We start from the raw sequence: 11,153 nt of genomic DNA, 5'->3' as shown, positions 1-11,153 counted from the left end.
TCTGCTTGGACAAATCCGATCAAAACCAGACCTGTTCCCAAGTTAACTTTTGACTGGTCTGCTCAACACTAAGTTAACTTGTAACCAGGACCGCTCTTCGTTGATTTAAAAAAAAATAATATCTTTGTTTCGTAGTATAAACATCGAAAATAAAGTAATTTGAAAATGAAAACTTCCGTTTTATGAACAGGATTAAATACAAATATTTGAAAATAAGTACGCACAGAACGTAACACAAATTTATCTGTGATCTGGCAATCTATTATTAAAACGATCTCGGTTACAATGATAACAGGCACTGAATATAAATATATATATTCCGAGATCAAATTCAATCATTTTATGTATATTTTTAAAAAGAAGTATATTTGTTGTTAGGTGTATACGTCCTTGTTAGTTATACATCCTTGAACTATGCAGCCACAATCTGCAATAGTTTAATTCATTAAAATAATGACTACAAATTTTTGTTCGCCTAAATTAAGGGTGCAAGCATGTCCTCTTTTTACTCAAAATACTGATACGTAACAAAATTTCAGTAGTTTCGATGCCTCCAGTTGACTTGTATAACAAAATTATTTGACCGCATCCACCAAAACTGACCATAAATGCACTTTAATTTGTAAATCTATATACCCGCATAGTAAATCAGCCCTATTTTTTATGTCAGGATTTAATGTATAATACAATCATGACAATGGACAGCAAAATTGCATTATAATAACAAAAAAATTGGTTCGCATAAATTTAAGATACCAGCATGTCCTCATTTTATTCAAAATATTGATACGTAACAAAATTTCAGTAGTTTTGATACCTCCAGCTGACTTGTACAACAAAATTATTTGACGGTATTACCAAAACTGACCATATGTGAACTTTAAATTGTAAATCTATATACCAGCATAGTAAATCAGCCTTATTTTTAATGTCAGGATTCAATGTGTAATACAATCATGACAATGGACAGCAATATTGCGATATAATAACAACAAATTTTTGTTCGCCTAAATTAAGGGTGCCAGCATGTCCCCTTTTTACTTATAATACTGATACGTAACAAAATTTCAGTAGTTTTGATGCCTCCTGTTGACTTGTACAACAAAATTATTTGAAAGCATCCACCAAAACTGACCATGTATGCACTTTAATTTGTAAATCTATATACCTGCATAGTAAATCAGCCATATTTTTTATATCAGGATTCAATGTATAATACAATCATGACAATGGACAGCAATATTGCAATATAATAACATTAATTTGTAAATCTATATACCCGCATAGTAAATCAGCCCTATTTTTTATGTCAGGATTTAATGTATAATACAATCATGACAATGGACAGCAAAATTGCATTATAATAACAAAAAAATTGGTTCGCATACATTTAAGATACCAGCATGTCCTCATTTTATTCAAAATATTGATACGTAACAAAATTTCAGTAGTTTTGATACCTCCAGCTGACTTGTACAACAAAATTATTTGACGGTATTACCAAAACTGACCATATGTGAACTTTAAATTGTAAATCTATATACCAGCATAGTAAATCAGCCTTATTTTTAATGTCAGGATTCAATGTGTAATACAATCATGACAATGGACAGCAATATTGCGATATAATAACAACAAATTTTTGTTCGCCTAAATTAAGGGTGCCAGCATGTCCCCTTTTTACTTATAATACTGATACGTAACAAAATTTCAGTAGTTTTGATGCCTCCTGTTGACTTGTACAACAAAATTATTTGAAAGCATCCACCAAAACTGACCATGTATGCACTTTAATTTGTAAATCTATATACCTGCATAGTAAATCAGCCATATTTTTTATGTCAGGATTCAATGTATAATACAATCATGACAATGGACAGCAATATTGCAATATAATAACAACAAATTTTTGTTCACATCAATTTAGGATACCAGCATGTCCTCATTTTATTCAAAATATTGATACGTAACAAAATTTCAGTAGTTTTGATACCTCCAGTTGACTTGTACAACAAAATTATTTGACCGCATCCATTAAAACTGACCATATGTGCACTTTAATTTGTAAATCTATATACCCGCATAGTTAATCAGCCATATTTTTTATGCCAGAATCAATGTATAATATAATCATGACAATGGACAGCAATATTGCAATATAATAACAACAAATTTTTGTTCACATCAATTTAGGATACCAGCATGTCCTCATTTGATTCAAAATATTGATACGTAACAAAATTTCAGTAGTTTTGATACCTCCAGCTGACTTGTACAACTAAATTGTTTGACTGCATCCACCAAAACTGACCATATGTGCACTTTAATTTGCAAATCTATATACCTGCATAGTAAATCAGCCATATTTTTTTAGGTCAGGATTCAATTTATAATACAATCATGACAATGGACAGCAAAATTGCAATATAAGAACAACAAATTTTTGTTCGCCTAAATTAAGGGTGCCAGCATGTCCTCTTTTTACTTAAAATACTGATACGTAACAAAATTTCAGTAGTTTTGATGCCTCCAGTTGACTTGTACAACAAAATTATTTGACCGCATCCACCAAAACTGACCATATATGCACTTTTATTTTTAAATCTATATACCCACATAGTTAATCAGCCATATTTGTTATGTCAGGATTCAATGTATAATACAATCATGACAATGGACAGCAAAATTGCAATATAATAACAAAAAATTTTGGTTCGCATAAATTAAGGATACCAGCATGTCCTTATTTTATTCAAAATATTGATACGTAACAAAATTTCAGTAGTTTTGATACCTCCAGCTGACTTGTACAACAAAATTATTTGACCGCATTACCAAAACTGACCATATGTGAACTTTAAATTGTAAATCTATATACCAGCATAGTAAATCAGCCTTATTTTTAATGTCAGGATTCAATGTATAATACAATCATGACAATGGACAGCAAAATTGCAATATAATAACAACAAATTTTGGTTCGCATAAATTTAGGATACCAGCATGTCCTCATTTTATTCAAAATATTGATACGTAACAAAATTTCAGTAGTTTTGATACCTCCAGCTGATTTGTACAACAAAAGTATTTGACCGCATTACCAAAACTGACCATATGTGAACTTTAAATTGTAAATCTATATACCAGCATAGTAAATCAGCCTTATTTTTTATGTCAGGATTCAATGTATAATACAATCATGACAATGGACAGCAATATTGCAATATAATAACAACAAATTTTTGTTCGCATAAATTTAGGATACCAGCATGTCCTCATTTTATTCAAAATATTGATAGGTAACAAAATTTCAGTAGTTTTGATACCTCCAGCTGACTTGTACAACAAAATTATTTGACCGCATTACCAAAACTGACCATATATGTATTTAATTTGTAAATCTATATACACCATGACGTACCCGCATAGTCATGATAGTAGTAAATCAGCCATATTTTTTATGTCAGGATTCAATGTATAATATAATCATGACAATGGACAGCAATATTACAATTTAATAACAACAAATTTTTGTTCGCATAAATTTAGGATACCAGCGTGTCCTCCTTTTATTCAAAATATTGATACGTAACAAAATTTCAGTAGTTTTAATACCTCATGCTGACTTGGAAAACAAAACTAGTGGACCAAAACTGATCATATGTGCACTTTTATTTGCAAATCTATATACCCGCATACCATTGTACCGAGCGCCTTAATGTCTTCTCCTGGCGCTCCTGTTCACATTTTAGTAGGACCGTAATGTACACGTAATCAATAATATTGGAAAACTATTAATGCAAAAAATATTCTGATTAAATTGAGAATGTCAGAATTTCATCACTTTATTCATTATATCAGTCAGATCATATATAGGAGTTCATGATGGTGTACGTGTAAAACAAAACTATTATGCCACATCATCAAAGTACCAACACTGACATGTCTGAATTCATTTGTACTATTTACAATGATTTAATAAAAACAAATATACGAGGTTCTCTTCTTGGAATCTATTATGTCGGTTGATTGATTTTGTTTATAAATAAACGTCAAGTGGCAACTATTTCATTAGAGTGCGCATTGAGTATAATTTTAGGATGTCCCATATAAATATCGGCAATGACAAATCTCTCGATAAATCTGACGAATTTGACGAGATTGTTGATAGTTTTGCCACACCGTATGCCTACGGACACTGTAAAATTTCTGTTAGAATATTCTGCGAGAAATAGAATAGTAAATCCAATGCAAACAAGTTGAATATCAATGAAATATCCATGCAAGTATAAATTTATGCATAAAGTAAAATTTAGGAAGGGACAGGTAAACAACAGGGAACGAAGTAACGTGAACAATTTGTTGCCGATATCCCGTGATATAAGAATATTGTTCCGATGCGTTGGATAACCTTTCTATCCGCCTTCTAATAAAAAAAAAACTCTGTGTGATCGTATAGCCATTTTTTATTTATATAAGAATACAAGTATATCAAATAAAAGAGAGCATTTGTATAATATTTAGTAGAGTCTAGCGAGTAAATAATAAATGATATCTGTGGAAAAACAATGCGAATGTTGTTTACATATTTTAATCATACGGAAAGCTCAAGGCTGATATGAAAACTCTTATAACGATAATCTGTCATAAGCAGACCTGTCCTCAGGTCTGGTCAATAGCAGACTTGTCCACAGGTCTGGTCAAAAGCAGACCTGTCCTCAGGTCTGGTCAGGAGCAGACCTGTCCACAGGTCTGGTCTGAGGCAGACCTGTCCTCAGGACTGGTCAAAAGCAGACTTGTCCACAGGTCTGGTCTGGGGCAGACCTGTCCTCAGGACTGGTCAAAAGCAGACTTGTCCACAGGTCTGGTCTGGAGCAGACTTGTCGATAGGTCTGCAGCAGTCCTAAAAAAGCAGACCGTAGGTCTGGTCCACCAACGACGAAGTTAACTTGCTTGACTGCTTAAAAATTATCAAGTTAACTTATAAAGCAGTCAACAAGTTAACTCTAAGTTAACTTTTGTCAAGGTTAGGACCGCACCCATCTGTATGAAGATAACATATGATTGCCAATAGACATTTAACACATTCTGTTTGAACTTGTCAATATTCTGATTTGTCAAATCTCAAGGGTTGAACTCAGTAGATATATTATTTATCATATTATACCATTTAACATTCAACATTGTTTGCAATGTGCATCATTTCATTTCCATTTTATTTAAAACGTATTAAAACGTCAACCGTGGCAAAGAAATATTTGCATAAATACTTTATTAGTATTGTTAACTTACAACATATGAAGAAAAAAACATTGTATTGTTATCATTATTTGAGTGACTGAATTCAGTCACTGGATTTCATCTTTATATCAAAGAATACAATCAGTGTATTTGAAAGTAACATAAATCTTATTTGTACGTGTTGCTTCTTATTAAATAAAGCTCAAACTGTAAATTCGGAAACAGATTTCGGATTACAGATATTACAGATTAAATAAAAACAACATATAACAGAAACAGCCAAATGAAATTAACTCTGTATCCTGTTCATTATTTTCACAAAATGTTGACTGAATTCAGTCACACAACATTTGAAAGAAGCTACAAGAAATTGAACTAAATAAGAGTGTTTCATAAGACTTAAATTACACCAAGTGAGATAACATAGTATTAACATCTATACAACAGATGACTGAATTCAGTCAACACAAATTCAGTAAAAATTTGTTGAAAATAGACCAATTCTTCAAAAATAAAAAATAGAATGACTGAATTCAGTCACAAAATTAGCTTTAGTAATACACAGTTATGTTCAATAAAGCTATAAATGCACATAGTTAGTTTACAGGTCGATGTTTGTGATTTGGTCAGTTTAAAGCACAATCCTACTTGAAAGAGACAAAAAGGTGTTCAGTTGTTGTTTTGTCAAGATTTTGGAATCAATGCACCACAGTCTGCTACTCCTGTCTAAAATCTATCACACCAATCGAAACATACGTATGTTGCTGTCACTTTTGCTAATTTTCTATTTACGGTAAATTCTCTTGACTGTCTGGTCTGGATTCAAAATCCATTGAACTGCTTAAAGATTATATTGGTACTCATAGATAGTGAAGTCTAAAAAAGAAAATAATTTATGCTAAAGACTTATTTCAGAAAAGATCATTTAAATAGTGAGAATAATACCATAATATGATTATTTGTAAATGCATTTTTGTCGAGCCTTCGACTTTTGTCGAAAAAGCGAGACATAGCGATCATACATTCAGTCGTTGCCGTCCACAGATATTCTTATATTAGAAATATATATCAGATATCTTGTATACTTTATTAGATATCTTATAAAGTATATAAGATATCTTATAAACTATATAAGATATCTTATAAACTATATGAAATATCTCATATAATATAGGGTTATTGCATGAATATTCTGGAATATTGTTCTTAGTAGAATTTTATATTGCACTAGCTTGCGAGTGCAATATATGATCTACGAGGGACAATGTTTCCCAATATTCATGCAATAACCCTTTATTGTATAGCAACATTATAAGTTAAATGGTTTGCTACTGACCCCATACGGATCCATAGAGGGTTAACTAATTAGTAAAATCCATAGGGAGTGAGGCCGGAGGCCGAGTCCCCTATGAATTTTATTCACTCTCTATGGATCCGTAGGGGGTCAGTAGTTAACCGTATAACGAATTTATTGGACGCTGGACTTTTTCTGCGGCGTTTTGTTGAAAAATAAACAATGAAACGCATTAACATAAATAGATGACGTCGCCATTAACGCATCATGAACCCCATATATATGAAACATACTAACCCCATACGCCTCATAGGGAGTCACCACGTGACGGCGTTTAATCAATCACAACGTGATAATTCATCTGCGGTCCGATAAAGGCTCTTTAGAGCCTCTAGTTAGGTTTTACTTTGCTGTACATTATTACTGTAACAGTTTATCTCTATCTATAATAATATTCAAGATAATAACGGAAACGGCAAAATTTCCTTAAAATTACCAATTCAGGGACAGCAACCTAACAACGAGTTGCCCTTTTCATCTGAAAATTTCAGGGCAGATAGATCTTCACCTGGTTAACAATTCTATCCCATGTCAGATTTGCATTGGGTTTTGAGATATACGAGTCAAAAACTGCATTTTAACCCTATGTTTCTTTTTAGCCATGGTAGCCATCTTGGTTAGTTGACCAGGTCACCGGACACATTATTTAAACAAGATACCCCAATGATGATTGTAGCAAAGTTTGGTGTAATTTGGCCCAGTAGTTTCAGAGGAGAAGATTTTGTAAAAGTTAACAGACGACAACGATGGACGACGGACTCAAAGTGGTGAGAAAATCTCACTTGGCCCTTTGGTTCGGGTGAGCTAAAAAGGTGCACTCGATTTTCTCTTTTCGATACAATTGTTAAACTATTTTTTGGATTTTTTTTCTCGAGTTACATAATAGAAAGGCAGACATGAAAATTACTGAACTAATAGATTGATATGTTCTCCGTCCGTGGTAATTTAAAAAAAATCGGAGGTTATGCATTTTCTTGACTTGATGGATTCCTATGTCGTCGACTTGATATCGAATTGTTCTGCAGCATTGGGTCTGCATTGATATGTTGATAAATTGAAAACTTATGCAAATTGTGTTTTAAAAATAAAACACTTCGTTATTGAGAAGAAAATTGTCGTTGTGTTTGTTTCTATATTAATTTTTAAAAATCGTGTTACTATAGTAAACATTGCAGTAAGCATTGATCGCCTTCTCTAACAAAGAGCTTCGATTTCAACTGGGTTTCCGCCTGGTACATGTATGATATATTTAAAGCTACAATAAAATTTGATCATTTAAGTAATTCCCCTGACTATTAGCAGTGATACCTCGAAGTTATAAAGTAAAGTTTGCAAATAAAATTTTGTAACCTCACCTTTTTCTTTCATATTCTGTATTTGAGGGTCGCTGTTGATATTTCGAATTCACTGCACCTATGCCACCAGTACTTTGAGTTATTCTTTTCTTTGGTGGTTCGTCTGTTTTAATACAAATTACACAGTTTTAAACAGTGTTTCACAAAAAGTTAGAACAGTGCATACAACAAGTAATTGTATATTATTTTTTCTTTAAAAATGTATAAAAAAACAGGATTTTCACACATATTTGACTTTGACAATATGCAATCATACCACATCTTCTAATTTCATATTTTGACCATATCTAAGCATATTAAGCAGGTCTTGTCTATTTTACCGTTTATATGTTTTATATGAAAATTAAAGAAAACAAATTGTAAGACTGCATCACATTATCCCTTCATTATAAATGAGAGTTCATTAATAGGGAGCATTTTCAATAAGCTTTCCAAAAACGAATCGACCCTATATGAGATAGAATGTCATAACAACACATATACAATTCAAAATATAAAGAGCTAGCAAAATATCTTATTAATAACATTGACAATTTATACTCTCCAAGTTGCTATGAAGTACACATAACCAATAAGGATAGGCGGTGGAAATATATAAAGTTATAAGTATTAATTCACCCACAATTATGCTTATTATATCTGTACTCATCATATTTACCACTTGTCATTTGAGCATCAGAGAGATATAAAATTGCACGAAAAAAACTGGCACATGAATGGCAGTAAGCTTTAGAAATTATCACATTTTAACTAAGTACAAGTATGGTTACTGACTGGATAGAGCCTTATTTTGGTACATAAATTACTTAACCATGTTAACAAATATTTTTTTATAGTTTTGACTGAATTCTTAATACAAATGCAAATAACATGTTTCCGCAGAAAGATACACTTATATATATATATAACATTCCAAACTGTTTTAATTACTGCTAGACATTAATAAAAATTGGCACTTTACACTACACTGAAGAAAATGATATCCCAGGCATTCTCCTCCTCATTGACTTCGAAAAAGCTTTTGATACAATATCCTTGATTTTCATAGAACAAGTTCTTGACTTTTTCAACTTTGGAAATTCCATAAAACATTGGGTTAAAACTTTTTTTACAAATACTAAATCAGCAATAACGCAGAATAATTTTCTATCAGATTTTTTTACAATTGAAAGAGGTTGCAGACAAGGGTTAAAACTAACTTGGATAAGAAGAATAATCAAACAAACTAATAACTATTGTAAATTACTAACTTGTACTGAAAAAATTGAATTAAATGAATTATTCTTGGTAGGTCCAAGAACACAAGTTAAAAATCCCTTTTGGCTTGAGGTTTTTAATGCTTGGACTGAACTACAAACCAAAGTAGCTATTAAGAATGAATATAATTTTATGCATCTAATCTTTGGAATAATAAAGAAATTAAAATTGGTAATCAAACCCCTCTGTATAAAAAATGGACTGAAAAGGGCGTCTGGCTAATAAATGATTTAATTGATAATAATGGACATTTAATGAATTGGCAGGAATTTAAAAAAAACATATGATGTTGATACCAACTTTCTTATATTTCAAGGAGTAATGTCAACTACTATTTCTATATTTATGAAATCTACAAAAGGATCAGAAGACATGTATAATGTTTTAAATAAAAAAATAACCAATATCACATCACAGGAAAAGTGGTCTTTAATCCTAAATAAATCCAGAAAAAAACTACATAAGAAATCTCATAATACTATTAACCAAATATTATATATACAAAACAAAAATGCAATGTGGACAAGTAAATAGTGTAGCCTTAAAAAATATCTTATAGAAAATTTGTTCATTGAAAAAATAAAATATTTTATAAAAATAAACCATTGCAAAGAGCGTACACCTGCTGGAACCCCTGGCTCCAACTAATAGAATGATTTTATAAGCTAACTCTCGTGTAATAAAGATATCTACCCAATCCATGCTACCTTAGATTTAGATTTTCTATTCCTTTTTAAAATTATTAATAATATTAATATACGTTTATAGAAGTATTCAAAATATCAACTTTATGTACTTGTCTCGATTTTGCTGATGTATTATGAACTTATTTACTATAATTATATTACATATATGAAAGTTCTTTGCCAATAAACACATTACAAAAAAAAAATGGCACTTATTGTACTAAGTTATCATACTAGGTAAATGTAAAGTTAAATAAGAAATATCCTTTTTGAATGTTAAATAGGCCTCAGACACTTTATTCGTGGCTATGGATTTTTTTGGAAAAAAAGTTTTATGAAAAAAAATTATTGTTTTTGATTCTGAGAAAAAAATGCTTGTGTTTCACCCTCAGCTGCCACTATATGTACTGCTAAAATTGAAAGAAAAGAATTGTTTTCGACTTTACGTGAAAGAAATAGATTGTTTTTACCCGCAGACGAAAAAAAAAGTATTTTCTATGGATTAAAAAGTATATCTTACCAGAACTCTCGTAGGTAAACACGTTAGCTTCAGACTCTTCTTCCTTTAAAACGAAATCCAATCAGCATTTTCTTATTCTAAGGGACTCCATCTTTCTCTTCCTTTGACTAAAGTACACAACAGAATGACCTCGTTTCACTTTACAGTATTGCGTGTATTACAAAACGCGCGACATAATCCATCACTGGCCACACAATAATCCCAAATTATTATTGTACCTCGATGGTTCTACTGATGGAAGAATAAACATGATAACGGTTACCCATACGGTGTATTCAATATAATACTTCATTCCGAGTCTTTGGTCAATCAAAGAGGTAACATTAGAAGGATATAACACCCAATTAGCATCTCTAGCAATAAAATATGATAAGAAAATGAAAAGAACCAGCATGTGTATTACCCACTAGATATAACCATTATGAACATACGGTGGTCCTTATTTTCGAAATATTAAACGTTTCAATATGTTAATGTTGAAAGTAAAAACAAATTTAATGTAAATTGTAAACGTAAATTCATAATATCATGATCTTAACTTCTTTTTACTTTAAACTGCAAGTTTTATGTAACGTAACCTCAACTTTTGGGAGTGGTTTAATAACATCAACAGAATGGAAAAAACTTTACTTGAAAAAAGTCTATATTGAAAGCTCGGGAGGGGGGCTTAAAGATTTTTGGTAGGGGTGAGCATGCAGCTGATACATCAAGTACCAAACCTTTTGTTTATTAGAAATATA

General features: G+C 31.3%; 1 long non-coding RNA gene across 1 annotated transcript; it reads right to left on the bottom strand.

Annotated features, from left to right (window-relative positions):
- Positions 1–5,807: 5,807 nt before the first annotated feature.
- On the bottom strand, positions 5,808–10,722 carry LOC134690566 (uncharacterized). The gene is made up of 3 exons (XR_010101974.1): positions 10,414–10,722; positions 7,951–8,053; positions 5,808–6,117 (listed from the first exon to the last, which is right to left on the bottom strand). It is a non-coding gene; the product is annotated as an uncharacterized LOC134690566 (long non-coding RNA).
- Positions 10,723–11,153: the final 431 nt, after the last annotated feature.

Source organism: Mytilus trossulus, chromosome 11 (assembly GCF_036588685.1).
Source record: "Mytilus trossulus isolate FHL-02 chromosome 11, PNRI_Mtr1.1.1.hap1, whole genome shotgun sequence".
In the NCBI taxonomy this organism is placed as follows: Eukaryota; Metazoa; Mollusca; class Bivalvia; order Mytilida; family Mytilidae; genus Mytilus; species Mytilus trossulus.
This window is presented reverse-complemented; position numbering and strand designations above follow the sequence as displayed.